The 23,623-nt window shown below is 39.8% G+C and overlaps 1 protein-coding gene and 1 long non-coding RNA gene across 2 annotated transcripts in view; one reads left to right on the top strand and one right to left on the bottom strand.

Annotated features, from left to right (window-relative positions):
* Window positions 1-23,623, bottom strand: part of SNTG1 (syntrophin gamma 1) — a 516,894-nt gene that overhangs the window by 329,950 nt on the left and 163,321 nt on the right. The window lies entirely within an intron of this gene.
* The window catches only part of LOC311517284, a 34,396-nt gene continuing 23,736 nt past the window's right edge, over window positions 12,964-23,623 (top strand). Inside the window, exons 1-2 of the long non-coding RNA XR_014710653.1 lie at window positions 12,964-13,097; window positions 16,035-16,253. This is a non-coding gene — a long non-coding RNA (uncharacterized lncRNA). The remainder of the gene's footprint in view (window positions 13,098-16,034; window positions 16,254-23,623) is intronic.

Raw genomic sequence — 23,623 nt, forward strand, 5'->3', positions numbered from 1 at the left:
CTCATCCCAATCTCTTTATTCAGACAGTCTCACTCTCCCTCCCCCCAGCTCCTCATCCTATCTCAGTGTCCTTCCCCTCTCATCCTCCATCAACTGACACCTAGTCCCTGTGCCAGCACCCACCCCCTCATTTCCCTCACCAACTCCTGGGCCCAATCAGTGTCTCCTCCCTTTCTCCCAGTCCTAATCTCCTTGCCCAACAAGTCCCAGCCTCCCATCCCCACCCAGCTTCAGCAACAACCTTTCTTCCCCCACCATCAGACTTCGACCAGCCAGGCCGAGTGCCTGTGTGGGGAGGGGAAGTCATTACAACAGAGACATGATCCAAGCTTTCAGCTCTGGTGCTCTCAACCATAGCCCATCCCAAAGCAGTTGGCTGCATCTATTACTGGGAACATAATGGTCAACACCAATCACCAGGAGTTCATCTAGTCCAGTATCCTGTCTTCTAACTCTGGACAATGCCAGATGACTCAAAGGGAATGAACAGAACAGGGCAATCATGAAGTGATCCATTCCCTGCCATCCAGTCCCAGCACCTGGCAGTCAGAGGCAGGGACACCCAGAGCATGGAGTTGCATCCCTGATCATAGTGGCTGATATACATTGATGGACCTATCCTCCATTAATTTATCTAATTCTTTTTTGAACCCAGATATAGTTTTGGCCTTCACAACATCCTCTGGCAATAAGTTCCACAGGCTGACGAAGAAGAAGTGAAGAAGTACTTCTTTTGCTTGTTTTAAACCTGCTGCCTGTTGATTTCATTGGGTGACTCTTTGTTCATGTGTTATGCTAAGGGTAAGTAACACTTCCTTATTCACTTTCTCCACAGCATGCATGTTTTTATTGACCTCTATGATATCCCCCCTTAGTTGTCTCTTTTCCAAGCTGAGTGGTCCAGTCTTTTTTTTTTATCATATGGAAGTTGTTCTGTACCCTGAATAAGTTTTCTTCCCCTTCTCTGTACCTCTTACATTTTTAATATATCTTTCTTGAGATGGGCGACCAGATCTGCATGCAGTATTCAAGGCATGGACGTACCATGGATTTATATAGTAGCATTATGATATTTTCTGTTTTATTACCTATATTCTAATTGTTCCTAATATAGCTTTCTTTTTTTCTTTTTTTTTTTGACTGCTGTTGCACAATGTGCGGATGTTTGCAGAGAACTATCCGCAATGACTCCAAGATCTTTCCTGAGTCGTACCAGCTAATTTAGATCCCATCATTTTGTATCTATACTTGGGATTATGTTTTCCAACATGCCGTTAGTTTGTATTTATCAACATTGAATTTCATCTGCCATTTTGTTGCCAGTCACCCAGTTTTGTGAGATCCCTTTGTAACTCTTTGCAGTCAGCTTTGGACTTAGAATCATAGAATATCAGGGTTGGAAGGGACCTCAGGAGGTCATCTAGTCCAACCCCCTGCTCAAAGCAGGACCGATCCCCAATTAAATCATCCCAGCCAGGGCTTTGTCAAGCCTGACCTTAAAAACCTCTAAGGAAGGAGATTCTACCACCTCCCTAGGTAACGCATTCCAGTGTTTCACCACCCTCCTAGTGAAAAAGTTTTTCCTAATATCCAACCTAAACCTTCCCCACTGCAACTTGAGACCATTACTGCTTGTCCTGTCATCTTCTACCACTGAGAACAGTCTAGAACCATCCTCTTTGGAACCACCTCTCAGGTAGTTGAAAGCTGCTATCAAATCCCCCCTCATTCTTCTCTTCTGCAGACTAAACAATCCCAGTTCCCTCAGCCTCTCCTCATAAATCATGTGTTCCAGACCCCTAATAATTTTTGTTGCCCTTCGCTGGACTCTCTCCAATTTTTCCACATCCTTCTTGTAGTGTGGGGCCCAAAACTGGACACAGTACTCCAGATGAGGCCTCACCAATGTCGAATAGAGGAGAACGATCACGTCCCTCGATCTGCTGGCTATGCCCCTACTTATACAGCCCAAAATGCCATTGGCCTTCTTGGCAACAAGGGCACACTGTTGACTCATATCCAGCTTCTCGTCCACTGTCACCCCTAGGTCCTTTTCCGCCGAACTGCTGCCTAGCCATTCGGTCCCTAGTCTGTAGCGGTGCATTGGATTCTTCCGTCCTAAGTTCAGGACCCTGCACTTATCCTTTTTGAACCTCATCAGATTACTTAACTTTCTTGAGTAATTTTGTATTATCTGCATACTTTGCTACCTCAGTTTACCCTTTTTTTCCAGATCATTTATGAGTATGTTGAATAGCACAGATCCCAGTATAGATCCCTGGAGAACACCACTATTTACCTCTCTCCATTCTGAAAACTGACCATTTATCTCTATCCTTTAGTTTCCTGTCTTAACCAGATACAGATCAATGAATGTACCTTCCCTCTTATCCCAGACTGCTTAATTTGCTTAAGAGCTTTTGGTGAGAGACCTTGCCAAATTTCAAGTCTCTGCTTCAAAGCATAGGGGGCATAGACCTGTGCAAAGAAAAGGTTACTAGAATCTTTTTCATATTGGCAAAGCAGTGATGTTTTCCCTAGCCTTGTTCTCAGAAACGGCTGAATGATTTTGGAGGAAAATTCAGAAAAAAAGTTGAGCGTAATGCTGACACCCAGCATGGAAAATTTCAGAGTGAACAGTTAAAGTTTGGCAAAGATATATGCAACCAAAACCAGAGCCTTATAATGGGAAGTGTCAACTAACCTTAAGAGGCAAAACTACCAGCCCCACCTGTAATAACTGAAGATAAAAATTCACGAGTGTACATATAAAAACATCTCATAGACTATTAATGAAATATACAGGTTCTTTAACTGAACTGTAAAGACTCAAAACCAGGTGGTAAATAATAAAGAAACACTCAGCAGATATAAGATTGTATAAAATAGGTAAAAATATATGTACAAAAGACTAAACATTGTTTTTTTCTACTCTTTAACAGACTAAAACTAAATATTGTTATTGGATGCACACTGATTTTCACCTCTAAGTGCATTTAATAGAGTTAATATATCTAGTTCTTAAAAGCAAAACAAACACATTAAGAGTGGAGGATACCAACTCTATAAATAAGCTCCACTTTTGCAGCTATGTCATTATATGAAATAGGAAAAATATGCTAACTGCCAGAGCTTTGGAATGAACTCATGCAGAACAATGACATTATACAAATTAACAGACAATCTGATGATACATAATTAACCTCTGATTAATTACTTTAATTTCGGCACCAGGATTAATTTTTTTTTGGTGAAAACCATAACAAGCAGAAAGAGCCACACAAGGTGTTTTCAATAAAAGTGTCTGAATTTGCCAACATTCTTCTTAACTCAGATCATCCTTTCCCATTATTACATCTCTCCTGTTCAAGTCTTAAATATTGTCAGAGTTTGCTCTTATTTTTAATCTTACCTCTGCTGGAATTCGTAGTCATGCTTTAAATTCATTCTTGTCTTTTTTGCTGCCATTAACTTTGTTATGGGAGTCCTGAATCCTGATTTCCTAATCTTGGGGTCTAGAACATGGAAAGTAGGCCACACTATCATTCCAGAAAAATGGGACCATAGTATATTCTCAACTACTCCGCATTATGACAGGTTTGAGACGTGCCAGAGTACTATTAAATGTGCCGAATCATGTAATTGAGGCTAGCACAGTACCATTTAAGTATCCTACTATAGCAATGGAAAATGAAAATAGAACAGCATCACAACTCATTTTACAGATCCTGAAGTACTGGTTTTATAGTTTGTCTTGTTTCCAGATTGTGTCTGATATTTTGGTTGTGGCTATTGAGCAGTATGTGTATTACATTAGTAAACACCTGTCCATGCCAAAATCCAATTCAAAGTTGTAGTCCTAGCAATCTAAAAATGTTAGAACTTATTTTATCCTACCTCTCTAACTTCACTTATTCAATTCACTTCTCCAGTCTTTACCTCTGCCTTTTCCCTGTGATTCTTCACAGTTGAAGACTGTTAGCTCTTGCGCCGCTCCTCTATTGTTCCCCTTCAGAGTCATCTCTTCTCTGTCTATCTATCCAGAGACCTTCTGTTTTATTTAGCTTCTATTAAGGCTTTCAGTGAAGCATTTTAAAGTGCTCTATGGGTGCACAATAGAAACAAATTATAGAATATTGTTGAATGCCAAACCATCAGCTTATTGCTTTTTCAGCATCAAATTAGAACTTCTATAGACAATTTTGAATACTGTATTTTAATAGTGTCAATAATTTTCTGAAAACACAGTGTGGTACAAAATATTGAGGAAACAATTTTTTTTTAGGATTCACTCTTACCATAATTAATTGAACTTCCATTACTATTAATGGGAATTATGGTATATGATCATAGCACTGTTTCTTTCTATATTAAGGAATCTGCTTATATGCCAAGTAGGCAAAATTTCAAACAAAACAAAAACATATTCATAAACATAATTCATTCGTGTGAATTTGCTTTATATTCACAGCCCTATACCCAGCTTCTTTTCAAGTATTAATATGAATGTACATTTGCTTGCAGAATGTGTGTATCGAGAAAATGTTGTGAATACCCATGCAATTTTATATTTGCATGAGTATCTCCCCAGAAGAGTTTGAACAGTCATCATGAAAGCTCTTTGAGTTTGGAAACCAGGGAAAAGCACTGCCTGCATAGAGCACATGGGAGGAAACAATTATTAAACCAAAGTAACATCCTGTTTTCAGAAGACCTCAGTTGTTCCTTACCTTAATACAGCTGACATTTGCTAGGCTTTGGCATCAAACAGATACACACACCCTTTCTTTCTCCTTCCCTCTGTAGGCCTATAGAATGGTGCAACATTATTATTTCAACATTTCCCATTATTTCATTGACATATATGGCCAATTTAAGGTCCTGGCAGTCAGACACTGAAGGCCTTTGCAGTTCCCTAGAGTCAAAGAACCATCACACATGCACACTGTCTTTGACAGGAAAGTAGCATCTGACACTGACCCTGGGCAAGTCAAGGATTTGGCTAGAAAATGCAAACCCAATTCCTCCAGTACCTAGAACCAGCAGCTCTTCTTAGATCTTTAATGTTGCCTCTGGCACCCTGAAGTTATGTCCCTGAATTTTTAATACAAAAGCAAATAAATAATTGAAATAAGTAAATTAAATGCCTGTACCAACAAACTTTTAATGCTAAAGTGCACATAGCGGCCTAAAGTGACAGCCTACTATTTTTTTTACCCTTATTCTCCTTCCTCATTCATTCTGCATTGCCACTTTATCACATCTTGTCTAAAATTTAGGTCCCAATCTCGCCAAGCTACCTAGCTCTTATACCAGCACTTTTCATCAATAAATCTCAAAGGTGGTCAGTACTTGAGTACATGCAAAACTTTGAGAAATTATCTGCCTGCATGCATCAGCTTGCAGGACCAGTACCTTAGTTTAAAGGCTTTGGAGTAGTGACTTCACCATTTAAAGATACTGCAAAGTGCTGAGCACCTTCAGCATGTATGCAACCTAACTGTTTTTAGCAGTAGATTAAAGTAGCTATTGACCTTTGTGATAAGTGGTATATATACACTCATGATAAATAATAGAATTAGGGTTGTCAAATTAATCATGATTAATCAAATGATTAAAAAATAATTGTGATTAATTGTTCTGCTAAACAATAGAATATCATTTATTTAAATATTTTGGATGTTTTCTATATTTTCAAATATATTGATTTCAATTACAACACAGAATACAAAGGGTACAGTGCTCACTTTATACTTATTTTGACTACATATATTTACACTGTAAAAAACAAAGAAAATAGTATTTTTCAATGCCCCCATTACAAGTACTGTAGTGCAATCTCTTTGTCATGAAAGTTGAACTTACAAATGTAGAACTATGTACAAAAATGACTGTACTGAAAAACAAAACAATGTAAAACTTTAGAGCCTACAAGTCCACTCAGTCCTACTTCTTGCTCAGCCAATCACTCAGACAAACAAGGTTGGTTACAATTTGCAGGAGATAATGCTGCCTGCTTCTTGTTTACAAAGTCACCTGAAAGTGAGAACAGACGTTCACATGGCACTGTTGTAGCTAGCATTGCAAGATATTTACATATCAGATGCACTAAAGATTCATATGTTCCTTCATGTTTAACCACCATTCCAGAGAACGTGTCCATGCTGATGATGGGTTCTGCTCAATAATGATCCGACGCATGTTCATTTTCATCATCTGAGTCAGATACCACCAACAGAAAGTTGATTTTCTTTTTTGGTGATTTGGGTCCTGTAGTTTCCACATCACAGTGTTGGTCTTTTAAGATTTCTGAAAGCATGCTCCACACCTCGTCCCTCTCAGGTTTTGGAAGGTACTTCAAATTCTTAAACCTTGGGTCGAGTGCTGCAGCTATTTTTAGAAATCTCATGTTGGTACCTTCTTTGTGTTTTGTCAAATCTGCAGTGAAAGCGTTCTTAAAATGAACAACATGTGTTCAGTCATCATCCGAGACTGCCATAACATGAAATATAAGGCAGAATGTGGGTAAAACAGAGCAGGAGACATACAATTCTCCCCCAAGGAGTTCAGTCACAAATTTAATTAACACATTATTTTTTAACAAGCATCATCAGCATGGAAGTATGCCCTCTGGAATGATGGTCGACCCGTGAAGGGGCATACAAATGTTTAGCCTATCTGGCATGTAAATACCTTGCAATGACAGCTACAAAAGTGCTCATCATCTTGGACGATTGAGCCTTGAAGGCAATCCACTCACTCACCACAACAGATCAAAATCATGAGCTCCATCTTGTAAACTCTCCAGGATTCTGAAAGCAAAAATTCTGTCTGTAAAGGTCCCGTAAGATCAGGTCACTTATCTGGACACTATAACCAGCAGTTACTGGAACTGAATTACATGGGGCTATGCATTATTAACAAATGTAGAGTTTAGTCCTTAAGCTGTTTGAACATTACCACCATTTTACAAGTAGCATGGTGTGCTTTCACACTTTTATTTGTAATATCAAATACTTTATGCATTGACTGCTCTGAAGTTTCTAGCCTTTATCAAGAGGTACACATCTGCCTTTGGACGTAGAAGATGCTGCAGGATTTCCATCAGATCTTTTAGAAAAACATCAGATTTGGCGCAAAGCCACTGCACATTTCGCTTTTATGGCTATTATGCTTTTTGAATCCAGTTTATGACTTAGTACCCATTAAGAAACAATTATCTTATTTAGCTCCTAACACAAAAGATGATATACTTTAATATGGCATTAGATGACTCACAATGTCACATCCTTCTATATAAAATTGCCTAATTCAAGCCATGCAGTCAGAGGAATATTCATTGTAAAGCCTGACTGAATGAGAAATCCTTGCAGCATGATTTGTAACTCAAATCAGCATGATTTGTAAATTCAAAGGCAGGGGGATGGAACTGATAATGCTCTGCTGCCCCAGGTTGTGCTGTCCAGGACAGCATAGTGAACCTCAGCTGCCACAGTGGGCCCAGGGAGAAAGGTAATCTCTTAGAAAACTGGATTACCCAGACATTGTGGGATTTTTAAAAAAAATTATCACAAGCAATTTGTAAATGCAACTGCATAGCCTCTTGCGAGCATGGCACATGTATTTTGTATCCACTTTAGCCCACCCCACTCAGGAGGTGGGTGAGACATTCTCCAGTGTGCAACTTGAACTGCTGTGTACCTTACCTCTCCAGCCTGGGATACCTTTTACATTGCTTGCTAGTGAACTCACAGCCACCAACATGCAAAGTCACTCCCAGCTGAATACATAAATGCTATACCCAGCTTTTCATGAATAGATACATGGTAACACCCGCATACTCCTCAGTCCCAGTCTTTACCCCCAGAAATGTGCAAATTGTACTTTTCAGCAGCCCACCGGTTGGCACAAGCTCATACATAATCCATCATTGCAACAACTGGAAATGAATATGCACTAGCCTGGTTGACCTGAGTAGAGATTTCTGAAACACTTCAGTCAAAACACACTGGTTGAGAAAAAACAGTCAAAGAAGTTTAAGATAGATTTGAAGTGATTATAAGTGGTGAGGAATAAAGGTCAAAATTGGTTAAAAAAATAAAAGGATAAACAGGCAAGCTAATTCCTCAATTTTACCAAGCTAAGTGACCTTGAAAACAAAACAAAACATTTTTTCCCCTCATCCAAAAGCTTACAGCAGTATATACTAGCTGAAAAGGCTTCCAGGTAGAACCTCTGGTTCTAAAAGCTTCCTTTGTTCTTTCAAACATTGTAGCTACTGTGAGCAGAGATTGAGGGGGAGTTAATTTGTGTGTTGTGAGCTCTCCATTCTTAGGGCATGTCTACTTTAGAATCTGAAGTTGACCTATGTTGGGGCGACTTACAGCCACAATAATAATTACTGTGGTGGGTCATGTCCACACTACCCTCCTATTATCGGTGGTGCCAGGAACCTGGGAGCCACCCAGACTCTGGGCATGGAGCTTGCAACCAGGAGCCTGGATGTGGTGGCAAGCCAAACCAAGAGACCGGGGTGGGAGGGGGAGAGCAGCCAGGCTCCTGGCAGCAGGGAACCAGGCAGTCAGGGGGGCAGTACTGAATCTGAGAGCTTCCCGGCAGTACCGAGGTGGAGGGGGCCTGCCAGAAGTACTGGGGAGTCAGAGGTGTAGCAGGGCACCGGGAGCCTCTGGGCAGCAGCTGTGCTTGGAGGGGAGTCTGGGGAAGCCAGGCTCCAAGCGGAATGGGTGCATCCTGGCTGAGACCAGGCATGACAAGTAAATTTTTTTTCAGTCTGTCCTGCTGGCAAATGATTGTTTCAGCAGTTAACAGTTTTCTAACACCTGTGGTCAGTCCCTTGTTGTGTCTGAGGAGCTAGTCTATTGGCGTTTCACAGAATTACAATATATTTCAGTTATAAACATCGTAAAATCTCATAGCTGTACACACATTTTAACAAGACAATGATGTTCAGCAGATTATGTTATTTCAAATGATACCTCATGAGGCATACTTTGTACAGAATATATCAGTCATGAAAATGATGAACATGGGGTACAGTATGTCAGTGGGATATTATATTCTGCGCCAGATGCATTACTATAGTAGCTACAAAAAGTAACATGGAGATGACAAAAGCATGGTCACAGTGCAATGTCTGCACCTGGGAGAAAGGTTGTTGTATTATGGCTGGTCTCAAATGGAAAAAAGGAATGAGAGGCCACCTCTGCCAAATGCATATCATGAAACCATACAGAAATAGTAGGACCCTGATACTCTGAACCTTGCCGGAAAAAGACAGCACAACACCCTCGAATGAAGGGCCAGGCACAATCTTCCTCTATTCCTCCAGATAATTTTATACCCCAGTGCATTTCTTCAGCCTTGTGTGGATGAAATCTTACCCAATATGTTCCTAGCCATTGCCAAAGCTCCTGAAGGCACTGAGGCAGCAGAAGAGCTAGAGGTAGGACTGAGATGCAAAGTTTAGAACCGAAATTTATAACTCGTTGTAAAGCTTTGAAGATGTCCATATCTGAAGCTTTCAACTAGTGTCTCTAACAGACAGATCTATATTCAATTAAAGTTAAAGCTATATGCCATCTTCAGACTGGTTACAGCCCTTGCCTCCCAACCTTTCACACAAGAATTACATGTATTTAACAATACAGGGGACAAAATTCAACCCAGAAATACCTAATATTTGAAAACCTTCAGGGATGAGGTAAACTTACAAAACTCTATTGCTCAGTGTAGAGCGAGCAGAAAATGTTTAAGGTAGCAGCACCTATATTTAATGTTGCTCAACACTTTCCACTTGAGACCCTGTTTTCAGTTGTGTAAACTGTTCTAGCTGGAATTTACCATGCCAGTTGCTTGCCTCCAGGTGATTTTTTTTTAAAGTTACACCGACAGTGGTTCAGCCATTTCCGAGAACAGGTTAAAGAATAATACGTTGCTTTGTCCATGTTAATTATGTTTTATAAGAATTTAGTTGAGAACCTCTATCCCCTCAAAGCTTTGGAGCAGGGACTTAAATTAAGCAAGGAGGTGCCTTTGTGTCAAGGATTAGTCTTTTGCCATCCACATGAAGATTTGACCAAAGCTGACCAAGTTATGAACCTCTGAAAAAAATATCAGTTGGCACGTATTTAGTAGAGGCTTGTTAGAGTTTGGCATCTAAATTCTCAGAAGGTTCCACCTGCACAGAGCACACTCCATCATCTCCCAGCTGCTGGGGTTGAGCAGCACTTTTCCGGAAATTGCTCCTTTCAGTTGCAGGGGGCTATTCTCATGCCATTTCTACTGTACTCAGTTCTTTCCCCTCTCTTCTTCCCTCCCCTCTACCCCCATTCAGGTGCCTATGTAGCTTCGAGGAGAAAGAGGAGGCAACCTGATTGGAATGCAGACAGGCAAAGACTAAATGGAGTAAGATGGAATATACGAGGTTGGGGGGGAGGATAGGAGTCTAGGGAAGGGAGGTTAGAAGAAGGAGCACATGGAGTGGGGAAGAGAGCCACAACAGACAGGGAGGAGAGGATAGGAGCTGACCTGAGGAAAACGGGCAGGGGGCAGAGAAAGGAAGGAGTGGAAGGATAGAAGAAGGCGGGGGGGAGGAGACAGGAGTTGGAGAGGGGAATGACAGGGACAGAATGGGACAGGGAAAGTGGGGTTGGTAGCAGAATGGTTTGTAACATTCCTCTATAGACCTGAAATTGAACCTAGGATTCCAGGGTCTTGGTATTTCTATGCTGGCCACCAAATAGCTGTAAAACCCAATAGGCAAAGTGTGTGTCTCTACTCCTTTTTCAGCCGGTCCACACAGAAGATAAATTTCTATTGCTAACAGTTACTCCGCTAGCTCAAGCAACAGAGGATTGTACTGTGGATCTAGACATCTCAACTCTGCTGATAACCCAAGGTGGGGAGCAGCATGGTTTCATGTGGTGGATTTCTGGTTTTTCAGTTTGCATTAAAAAACCCCGGAAGTTACATCCCAGAATAAAACCATTTAAAAAGAATGCTAATATTGGGGAAAAAACCCCACAAGTTAGAATAAGTCAGTATTAAGGTTGCCCATGCAACTTTAATTCATCTCCCTTGTGTGTAGGCATTATGATACAGTCTGTAATTACATGATCACACTATTCTTTCCACAGGACCTCTGCCTGATTCAGTCCACAAGACAGTCTGTGCCCTGGGGACCAACCAGAGTTGTGAAGTGAATGAGCCTGTTATCTGTAGGGCCTCTCCTCAGTTGCAGCAGTTGGGATGGTCTTGTGCTAAAGGCAGTTGAGTGCTATGCTAGAAAATTGGATTCCATCCCTGCCTCTGTCACAGAATTCCCATACGATGCTGGATAAATCACTTAAACTAACCTTTTCACCTGTGGCTACTATGTGATCCTCATACTGATTACCCAAATTGAGACACCTGGGGTCTGATTCGCAGAAGTGCTGAGCACTGATTTCATAGATTCATAGATATTAAGGTCAGAAGGGACCATTATGATCATCTAGTCTGACCTCCTGCACAATGCAGGCCACAGAATCTCACGCACCCACTCCTGCGAAAAACCTCTCACCTATGTCTGAGCTATTGAAGTCTTCAAATCGTGGTTTAAAGACTTCAAGGAGCAGAGAATCCTCCAGCAAGTGACCTGTGCCCCATGCTACAGAGGAAGGCGAAAAACCTCCAGGGCCTCTTCCAATCTACCCTGGAGGAAAATTCCTTCCCAACCCCAAATATGGCAATCAGCTGAACCCTGACCATATGGGCAAGATTCAACTGCCAGATACCCAGGAAAGTCAAAGATTTGCAGAAGTCAATGGGAGTTCTGCTCTGAACATGTGAAATGCTATACAATACTCCGGGGAAAAAAGTCAGGCCATAGCCTTCTCAAACGGAGCCTCCAAAATTAGGTGACATTTGACAAATTTGGCCTTAATCTCTCTATGCCTCAGTTCTGCCTGTGGAAAAAAAGGATAATAAATAGCACCTCACCTCACAGATGTGTTGTGAAGATAAACCCATTCATGCTTTTGAAGCAACCAGATATTATGATGACAGCAGCATAGAAAAGCCCATAAGGAAATTAATATTGTAGTCCAAGGTTTCAGTGGTGTGCAGTAAATAAGACATTGGGGGGCGGGGAGGCACAATGAATGATGAAGATAAAAGGAAGCATTTAAATAACCACACATTCGGTGAGCACTCTCTGTCCTATTCCGTTGAAAGAGACAGGTGTCCTGTGGAACAAATAGTATGTGATCATAATGCACATACACAAAGGTGCCAAATTAAGGTTGTTCAGGCAACCCAAATGCTGGCATTTAATTCATCAGAGCTTGACTTTGCAATCTTCCCATTCTTTTAACACAGCTTTGGGGATGAAATATTTGTTAATAATTGTCCATTTTTAGTATATGTCTCTGTAATACAGTCTATAAGATTACATAATTTTGAGGGGTAAAGTATACTATGTTCAACTGTGCTCTAATAAACAAAGGAAATTTGCCCTTGGAAAGGACATCATAGATGTTTATGGAATTATGCATATAGTCAGAAAGTAATTACTTTAATGTCCAGAAATCACTCTCTCAAAAGTTAGGGGAGAATATCTTCAATCTGCAAGATAAGTGCATAAATATTGATATCAGCAGGGATAGCACTTCTGTTTGCAGTAGGTATAACTAGAATGTGAAAATTTCTTTGTTCTTGCAGGTTTTAAACTGCTCATTTGGAGACCATTTCCAGAACAAAAGGCTTCCAACATCTAGCACTTTCATTTTATTTCATTCACAAAGTTCCTTTCTGGTGCATATGCAAGATTACTGATTTGGTTTCAGTGCCCAGTTGTGTATCCCTGCTATTTTTTTCATAATTAAAGCAATTGTAAGGACAGTGTGTCAACCACTAAGCAACTCATGCAGAGCCACCGATTTTTGCTGTGCATCATCATGTGTACTTTTGTGTAATTTCAGAAGTCCTTGATTATGCTTCACAGTATAGTCAATCAGAAGGAGCTCTAAAGAGATTTTCATTTCAATTACGCATGCCTCATTATCATGCTTTCAGCAAACTGGAAAGTACATTACAAGGTGAGAGCCAACATGATGAGATGGCAAACAAAAAGCATAAGTATCTTATAAGGATTCATAAATTTGTGAGAAATGACATTAATTTTGAGCATATTAATCATTAATACAGCATTGTAAATGTATATGGCATTTTACAAACATCACCTGCAAGCTCTTCAAAATGTCCTGCACTAGAGACAGACAAGACAAGACCTGGGACAAGGGTTCAGTGAGGTATATGGAGAGACAGAATTGTCAGGGGAACAAGTTAGGAAGAATTCCTAGAAGTAGTGGTTTTAAAGTAGCTTTAAAGAGGGTTTGGGGAAAGAAGTAGTAACTTAGCAGATGGGAAATGGGAAACTATTGTAAACATGGGGGGGGGGGCAGCGTGAATGGGCTACAAGACTAGGAAGAGGTGACAAAGGGAGCTAATGAAGAAACCACAATTGCACTATTTAGCTCTCCAACTGTAAGATAATGCCAATTGTGGAAGTACATCAGCAAGTACCATCAGTGTATGCTACTGACCAGAGCCAAACATTAATTAATTAGTGTGATGATGGCACACCAGGTGCCAGCTCACGCCAAGGCCCCAGGCCTCACTGAACATTTAAAAAGGCATGGCTGGAAACCAGTCCTGCTTCTCTGTGTATCAGCATTAGCAAAATAGATATTAGATGTTAAGTTGATAAGAAAGAATTTAGACTTTATGAAATGCTTGTAAAATGCTGCATGTATTGATCTCACTTACAACCTCTATAGCCATTGGTGAGTGTTTGATTTGTAAACCTCTGTAATTGTGTAACTCAATCAGGAAAAGAATCTAATCATAATGTAAAGTGCTCATCCTTCATACAAGATGGCCCACTGAAGGCAAATGAGGCATTGTGTACTATCAAAGGACAGAGGCCCGGTTGATTGCATTCTTAACTCCCTCCCGGAAGGAGACCCCTATGCATGAACTCATGCCATCAGTTTGGACTCTGGGGTGGAGGGCTTTAGGAGTTTACATTTGTTACTGGGTTGGTGAAATCTAATCACAGAACATACCACAAATCTGGGATGTCTGCCCTGAGGCTGCTACTCATGGTCATGTGCCACACCAGACAGTGTGATAATTAGTATAGATGAGTGATGAGATATTAGGATTTTATTTTAACACAGCAAACAAAAATTTTAGGAAAAATAACTAAACTTGAAGCTAATGCAGTATAATATATACTAGAGTTAAATGATGCAAATGCTAAACAGAATATGTATTTAGAAGACACAAGTAGCAGATAATCCACACACTGAAATTAAAATTTGGTAGCGACATATTGCAAGCTCTTCTGCAGCTTTAATTATTTATCTATGGCTTGCTGTATTCTCCCACTGAATAAATTATTGGCATTCAAGCAGCTAAGCAGAGTAGAGGCCATTTAAAACTGTGGCAGTGTGAGATTCATCTCATAAAGTTTATAATCTATTAATTAGTGTAAAGCGAGGCTGGATTTCAAAGATCTAAAGAAGCTCTGAGTGCAGTTGAAAACTAGCACATTTAGCTCAGACCTGTCTTGCTAAAGAGGATTACGCACTGTGAATACTGCAGCTCCAGTGTAAAAAGCTACTTGTGTGGCTAGAAGAGGACATACAGACTGTGGAAGCAAGTGGGATGTTTGGTGAGCTTATTTGCATATCAATAGTAAAATGTACTTCCATCTCACAGCTATTTTAAGCAATGCTGATGTTAGAACTAAGAACAAATGTAAAGGTGTGTACAGTGAGTTCTTTTCTGCACTGTACTTCCAATCAGGTGGCTAAATTCACTCTACCTTGAATATACACACAAAACTACAATTTTATAGAAGCATTTATCAAAAATGGTACAGGTTGTGTGTCAAGCAAGGGGGAGCTATCCTGGCTTCTGCAGCTTGTATTTGGGCACAGAGACGTGATTAAAAAAACATCATAATATGTGCCAGTGTAAAGGATTTACTTCCGTTTTCAATGGTCAGAGTTTGGCCCAAAAATTGCACTGAAATTGTGAGGACTTCTTGCATAGCTTCAAATATTTTGTACCTTGGGACCATCTCAAGTCACATATTGCAATCACTAGATTTTCTTCAGTTTCTTTATCCTCATTTCTTTTGCTACACTTCCTTCTTAGGATTCATGTTAAAAGCCTCTTATTTTCTTGTTAGGTCCAAAAAACATTTAGCATTACAACAGTTTTAGTACTCCCTCCAGAAATGTGCATCTTTTATTAACCTGCATATTAATTTGGGTAACTCAAGATAACAACATACTGATCCTGTCCTCAAGATTTTAGCGTGGTACTTGTCACAGGCAGGCCAAGTAGAACTCCCCTTGGCTGGACACTCACTAGGCCGCTGCATTTGGGCCTCATACACTAGGCCCATGTGCTCTTAAACTTCTTTGCACTTCAGTAGTAGGCTGTCATACTATCTCTTCTTTAGCACATTTCCTGGGCACTAACACTGTCCATCACCCCTTAACAGGAATGGGGCCCTCACAGTCCAGCTGCCGTTGGCCCCCAGGACCAGTCCTAATCGCAACAACCCCACAGCAGCTTAATCACAGCCCTTCCCAGATCTCCAGGCTGGTGGCCACACTGGGTTTATAGTTACTTCTTCAAGGACACATGACAATAAAGCAAAGAGACACTCTAAGGATTCCCTCCAAAAAAAACCCCCAAAAAACCCACACCACTTTTGCTTTAGATAGTACAGGACATAAACAGCTCTGTACAAAATAATACACATACCTGTACATAATTCTCTGCCTCAGTTTCCTCACCACTCTTGAGTAATCTTTGGGCTTAGGTTAAAATCCTCCCTCTCCCCCTACTCTCCAACATATAGCTTCTCCTACAAATCATGGACTTTCTCGGGTTTCTTCTTCCTCTCTCTCTCTCTAAAATTGCCAATGTAAGACCCTTTCTTTTATAACCTCCAGACTCCTTTGTCAGGTGATTCCCTGATCATCCTCATCAAGTGATCAAAATCTCCGACCAGATGATCCATTGCTTAGTTACCATTGAAGTCAATGGAAGTTTTGCCATAGACTTAGGTGGGGGCAGGATATCATCCCCAGTCACTTAACTGAAGGCTTCATTAAAGACAGAAGAATGGAAAAATCCTAAGCAACTATATGGACTGGAGAGACAAATTTAACGTGAGTTCTTATTGTGCTGTAAAATCTTTTGAGAAGGTACATATTATAGCATAAGATATTTTATTTTAATTAGAAATTGTAAAATGTTGAGTTAGTTATAAATTGCATTTGTTACCTTTTTTGTGCTTTATTTTCATTAGCATCTTGTAATCTTATTTACATTTTTTTCCTGCTTAATTGACTTGATGTCTGCTGGGAAGCATGATGTCCTTTTAGTCTATTGGGTTGAAGGCTGGAGGAGTACAAGTGCAATTGCTCTCCTGAAGCTGTAAGTCTTCTGCTGAAATGTTAGCTTCGCCCATCTGTGTGTTGCTGTGGAGTTTTGTTTGTTTTTGTCTTTCAACCTACCTCTTCTTCTCTCCACCTTCTCCCTCCCTCCCCCGGACCTTTTTTCATTTAGTTTCTGTAATGGCTTGAAGTTAAATTATGGGAGGGGTTACTGATCTTACCAAGCTTTGGCTACAATCCTGCAAGCTGCTTTGTGTAGAATGACCCCCCCGTACCTACATGGAATCCTATTTGTGAAACTGCATTTATTTGTAACTTTTATTTATTTATTTGTACTTTTGTTTAATCAAAAGTACTTGTTTTGTTTTCAGACAAACTTCTTTCTTTTACACATATGAACATATTAATTTGTGTTTGAGTGAAACAGTACAATATATTACTGTCACGATCAGTTTAATGACTTCCGGTAAGCCTGATTTATACCAGTTTTATGTGGAAAAGGTTTAGTTATTCAGCCAAAAGTTAAATGCTCCTTGAACTCGTTAGGCCTGAAAAAAGCAGACTAGTAATCTCCTGGCCAAAGGGTTGCTAAAGTGTTTTCAGTCAAGCCACGTATGCACTTAGACAGAATTTTTAAAAATGTAGGTTTCAGAGTAACAGCCGTGTTAGTCTGTATTCGCAAAAAGAAAAGGAGTACTTGTGGCACCTTAGAGACTAACCAATTTATTTGAGCACGAGCTTTCGTGAGCTACAGCTCACTTCATCGGATGCATACCGTGGAAACTGCAGCAGACTTTATATACACACAGAGAATATGAAACAATACCTCCTCCCACCCCACTGTCCTGCTGGTAATAGCTTATCTAAAGTGATCATCAGGTTGGGCCATTTCCAGCACAAATCCAGGTTTTCTCACCCTCCACCCCCCCTTTGTGCTGGAAATGGCCCAACCTGATGATCACTTTAGATAAGCTATTACCAGCAGGACAGTGGGGTGGGAGGAGGTATTGTTTCATATTCTCTGTGTGTATATAAAGTCTGCTGCAGTTTCCACGGTATGCATCCGATGAAGTGAGCTGTAGCTCACGAAAGCTCGTGCTCAAATAAATTGGTTAGTCTCTAAGGTGCCACAAGTACTTTTCTTTTTTTTAAAAATGTAGAATGTATTCTTTAAAAAAGGCAGAATATTTAGAACTTTTAAATGTTTAGAAAAGTGGGGGGGAGGAGGAAGGTTCAGATTATCAATTATTATAGTGGAATCGCTTAATTCATCCCAATGCTTCTCTATTGTTTTTGAATTTAAGGGCAAAATCCTGACTTGCTTAATCTGTCAAAACTTCCACTGAAGAGCCAATAGAATTTTGCTTGATAAGACCAACAGATCTAAAAAGTAAGACAGACCTAAACCTTTGATTAGGATGTATCATTCCCTCCTTACATGGGATGAACTCCCATTCGTAATTATTGCTGAGGACAGGCTGTAGTGTTGCATTTAATTCCTTGTTTGTTTTGTTCTTCCTCGGCTATCGCTTTTACTACCATTCAGATCTGTACTTTCTCCTGCCAGTATTTCACCCAGCACACAGTTTGTGGATTCCTCTGAAGCACTCATAAAAATATATAAAAGGGACACTGTCTACCTTTAGACTCGCACATATTTTCCCCACTTTAAAAAAGGTTCATTTAGCAAGTGTAGTAGGTTGTTGTTGGGTTTTTTTGCATGAAAATGAAAAGCCCGCCTTTATAATGTTAAACATACCTCTACAATGTTGTGAACTCAAGCCAACCACATTATCTTAGCACATGAAAAGTGGAAAGTCAAACTCTGAGTGTGTGTGTGTATGTGTGTGTGTGAACAAATTATTTGAGTTTTATGTCAGTTGTTACCTTGGTTACCTTTTAATGGCAACCAAAATTCCATCAGTCTAGCTAATCTTGTTGGTTAATCAGCTCCAGAGCATGTGTCCTACACAATTAATCTTTATCCCCAATTCAACGTCGTTGATCATAAATGCCCAATTTACTGCCCTGAACCTTTGAGATAACTGAACATTTTCTCTCTGTATACAAATTACAGATTCACCTGGCACTAGCAGAGAAAAGCATTGTTGTACATTTCATATCTGTCAGACACCAGATAGGATTTCTGGATATCTTCTTCAAAATATTAGTTCTTTTTGCCTCAATGCCATTTGTACACATATCTACAGCTCAAACCAGGTTGTATCTGCATTTTGAATCATCTTACCTAACTTTTTAAAGTCATTTGGTTTATGTTTTGCTTCAGAAAACTGCCAGTTTACACTTAATAGAGGTCCATACCTCAGCCAACTGTTAAGATTTCCCATATAACGAGCTCAATATTCTCCTTTATTACATGGCCGGTAGAAGAGAGCAAATGGGTGGTAAGTGCATGCAGACCAAGCCAAGAGACAGCACAGAGGGGAATTACAACACCTAGCTCTGATATAGCACTTTTCATCAGTAGATCTAAAGGGAGGTCAGTGTCACTATCCAGATATTACAGGAATAGTGGGGCTCCAGGGGGAACTGGCAGAGAGAGAGATAAAGTGAGTTGCTCAGGATCACCCAACAGGCAGAGCTGGAAATAGAATCCAAGTCTTGTGAGTTCCACCCCAGTACTTGGGCCATCACAGTGTCTACCATCCACAATCACCTCCAGGCTGTAATGCCACACACTTTGTGGTGACTACAGAAAGGAGGAGTGTGGCTGTTGAGAAGGGAGCCTACTTAAAGAAAAGCTGCTGCCCTGTATGATGTGTTACAGTCTAAAGTTTTTTTGTTATGTAGCCTATTACAACCTCACTTAACAGTGAATAAGTTACCAGTGACATATACTGTTTGCCCTGTAACAGCTGTCAAAGAAAAGGGCTATGGGTGACAGCCGATTGGCAGCTAAGACAGCTTTTGGACCAGCACTGAATGAGAGATGGGAATTCAAAGATGTGTGTAGCACTTGATGCTACCCAAAGAGGCTGGGATCCACATGGGTTGTAGATTATATCGGAATATTATTCAAGGCTATTAAATTAATGTAATAAATACTTTATCTGTTTTAGAAGTACATTTTTAAATGTGGATGCCTCTCCCTTTGTCAATACTAAACCCAAATATCCCAATAGAAAGTGCTCAGCAAGATGCACTGCCCAAACTGGAGGGAAAAAATATAATCGTATCTTAAGGATGCTCCTCCCAGCGTGCTGCTCTGGCTATCAGGAATGTGACTGGCTCAAGGATTTAAAATTCTCTAGTCACTACCCATTCTTGTGAGCCTGTTTTTTTTCTTTTTTCTTTTTCAAGCTTAGTGTTTTATTGTAGGGAAAACACCACCCTTTTTCCATCCCCTCATACAACCTTTTTTCCCCCTATTCTTTATTTCTCCTTCCCTGTGTTTGAAAATAGATTACTATTTCCTAGACTGCTCTGCTGGCTCCAGTGATTTTTTTTCTCTTGATTGACAAGGTAGGAAGGATGGCGTAGCCTCCAGGCCACCAAATACTGGAGTTAGGAGGCAGTTTATATAGCCTTTCTGCAAATGTCAGGGTTGGTCCAGGTTTCACGATAACTTACTGCTCTCTCAAGAGTGAAGCTATTAAGATACACAAAACAGGCAGGTCACCAGATTGCAGCAACTGTGAAACCACAGGAGTCATTGGTAGCTTTCTTACTCTCTGCTTCTTCATCCTAACAGCACTTCCTCTTTAGGGCTCCAGGACAAGAGCCGAAAGGTGTTCCCTACTAGTCTCCTTATTCAGTAACTAGTACTTTAGCTTTGGTCTTTTGTTAAATCCCACAAGTAATTCTTAAATGGGGCTATCCTTCCTTTAACACTAGGTGTGTTTGACAATTCTGACAATTTCCTCAGTTACAATATTCTTCGCATTTTTATTAGGGTTGTCAATTAATTGCAGTTAACTCAGGCGATTAACTGAAAAAAATTAATCGTGGTTAAAAAAAATTAATCGTGATTAATCGCACTTATGACTATAGAATACCAACTGAAATTTATTACATAGTTTTGGATATTTTTCTACATTTTTGACATTGATTTCTGTTACAACACAGAAAACAAAGTGCACAGTGCTCGCTTTATATTATTATTTTTGATTACAAATATATGCACTATAAAAATGATAAACAAAAGAAATGGTATTTTTCAATTCACCTCATACAAGTATTGAAATGCAATCTCTTTATCGTGAAAGTGTAATTTACAAATGCAGATTTTTTTTGGTTACATAACTGCACTCAAAAACAAAACAGTGTAAAACTTTAGAGCCTACAAGTCCACTCAGTCCTACTTCTTATTCTGCCAATCGCTAAGAGAAACAACTTTGTTTACATTGATGGGAGATACTGCTGCCTGCTTCTTATTTACAGTGTCACCTGAAAGTGAGAACAGGCATTCACATGGCACTTTTGTAGCCGGCATTACAAGCTATTTATATGCCAGATATGCTAAACATTCCCATGCCTCTGCATGCTTCAGCCATCATTCCAGAGGACATGCTTCCATGATGATGATACTTGTTAAAAAAATAATGTGTTAATTGAAATTGTGACTGTACTTCTTGGGTACAATTCTGTATGTCTCCTGCTCTGTTTTACCCACATTCTGAATATATTTCATGTTATAGCAGTCTCGGATGATGACCTAGCACATGTTCATTTTAAGAACACTTTCACAGCAGATTTGACAAAACGCAAAGAAGGTACCGATCTGAGATTTCTAAAAATAGCTACATCACTCAACCCAAGGTTTAAGAATCTGAAGTACTTTCCAAAATCTGAGAGGGATGAGGTGTGGAGCATGCTTTCAGAAATCTTAAAAGACCAACACTCTGATGTGGAAACTACACTACAAACCACCAAAAAAAGAAAATCAACCTTCTGCTGGTGGTATCAGACTCAGATGATGAAAATGAACATGCGTCAGCCCGCACTGCTTTGGATTGTTATCAAGAGGATCCCATCATCAGCATGGAAGCATGTCCTCTGGAATGGTGGCTGAAGCATGAAGGGACATATGAATCTTTAGCACATCTGGCACGTAAATATCTTGCAACGCCAGCTACAACAGTGCCATGCGAACGTCTGTTCTCACTTTCAGGTGACATTGTAAACCAGAAGCAGACAGTATTATCTCCTTCAAATTGTAACCAACCTTGTTTGTCTGAGTGATTGGCTGAGCAAGAAGTAGGACTGAGTGGACTTGTAGGCTTTAAAGTTTTACATTGTTTTATTTTTGAATGCAGTTTGTTTTGTACATAATTCTACATTTGTAAGTTCAACTTTCATGATAAAGAGACTGTACTACAGTACTTGTATGAGGTGAATTGAAAAACATTTTTTTTGTTTTTTACAGTGCAAATATTTGTAATAAAAATATAAAGTGAGCACCATACACTTTATATTCTGTGTTGTAATTGAAATTAATATATTTGAAAATGTAGTAAACATCCAAAAATATCTAAAATAAATGGTATTCTACTGTTGTTTAACAGCGCGATTAATCACAATTAATTTTTTTAATTGCTTGACAGCCCTAATTTTTATGCTTTGATTTTTTTCCCTCGTATTCTTTGTTCCTTTTATTTCTTCTGTTATTCTTGGTCTTTGATTTTAGTGGCTTATTAATAATTTTTCCTTTATCTAATATCTACATTTCTCTTCTATAAGGGATTTTATTTCATACAAATATTCATTTCCAATTAACATTTTCAGGACAGTATGAATTCTTTCCAAGAGCTGAGTTTCACTTATTTGACAATGAGATGATTACATTTATATAGCTGATTTCATCTTCAGCGGTCCCAAATAATGATGGTCTGGAGCACACTGCTTTTGCCAGAACTATGTTTGGACTCTGCACACAGATCTCTCATTTACTGGGGGAGGCGTATTTTGGAGGTCAGCCACCTTCATGGAGCTCTAAACCTGTAGAGGGCATACTGTGGGTCTGAAGGAGTCAGAGACTGAGTGGATGATAGAGAAACTAATTTTTCCCACTCCATCTCCGTGAAGCTTAAGCCTGAAAGATGATAGTCTGGGGATGTTCTGTCCGTATTCCACTAAGCCATACCTCCAAAAGGCTCCTGGGGCAACTACAGCCAGAAAGAGTATGATTGGACCTGGGGCCAGACCATGTGTGGAGACACAAGGGCTGCATGTGGATAACCTGGGTATTTTGTAGATCCTGGGACTCTGCCAGGTTTGAGAGGTAGTTCCTGCTGCATATTTCATAGAGAGGACTGTGGGCAAACACCAATGGCCCTGTCCAAACAGTGCTGAAGGAAGGCTGTTTGGGGATTCTTACTGAGATTTCCTCCCCAAATCCTTTCTTGTGGGTTTTTCCTCCAGAGGGGATGATCTAAGCCTACCTAGTTACATGAATAGTTTCTCCACCACTAATAAACCCACTTCTTGGGTAGAAGAAAGTTATTTAACAGAAAATAACAGCACTTAACAGTTTAGGATGGTCAGGAAAGAAAACCACCATATCGTCTAGATACCACAGTTTAGTTTTGTACATGGTTTTAGTAAGGAGATTACTGAATTCAGTAAGATTTCCCCTGCCAGAGTGTTTCCACAGTTTTTTCCTTCTCAGTACCCAGGCAGCTGAAATACCTAGAGATAATTATTTTCCCCATCTTCAGAGATTTTCTCTTTTTGCAAACAGATCTACTAGTTTATCTTTCAATCTTAAGGTATTAATATTCCTATGGCTGTTCATTAATTGTGCCATATCTTTCAATTTGTTCATTTCAAGTCAACCTGTCTGCTGCAATCCTCAGACTATGCACATCTCTTCCTATAGAGTTCTCTGATAGTAAATGGAAAACAACATTCCTCCAAGAGAAAACATCAAATACAAACTTGGCAAATATATAAGTATAAAAGAACAACAAAGTATACCACATTAACCACATGTATATTAACAAAGTATACCACATGTGTATCTGACATGTAAGAAAAAATGCATGAGTGTACGTTGGATAACTGGAGAAAAATTAAGTGATCATATAATGAAAGACTTTTGCAAAACCTGCACACAGGACAGAGAAAATGTTCTTCAAGAAACCTCAACTTTGCTATTTCTTGATTTCTGGAGCTAAACTACA

The sequence above is a fragment of the Lepidochelys olivacea genome, assembly GCF_965140295.1.
Source record: "Lepidochelys olivacea isolate rLepOli2 genome assembly, chromosome: 2".
In the NCBI taxonomy this organism is placed as follows: Eukaryota; Metazoa; Chordata; order Testudines; family Cheloniidae; genus Lepidochelys; species Lepidochelys olivacea.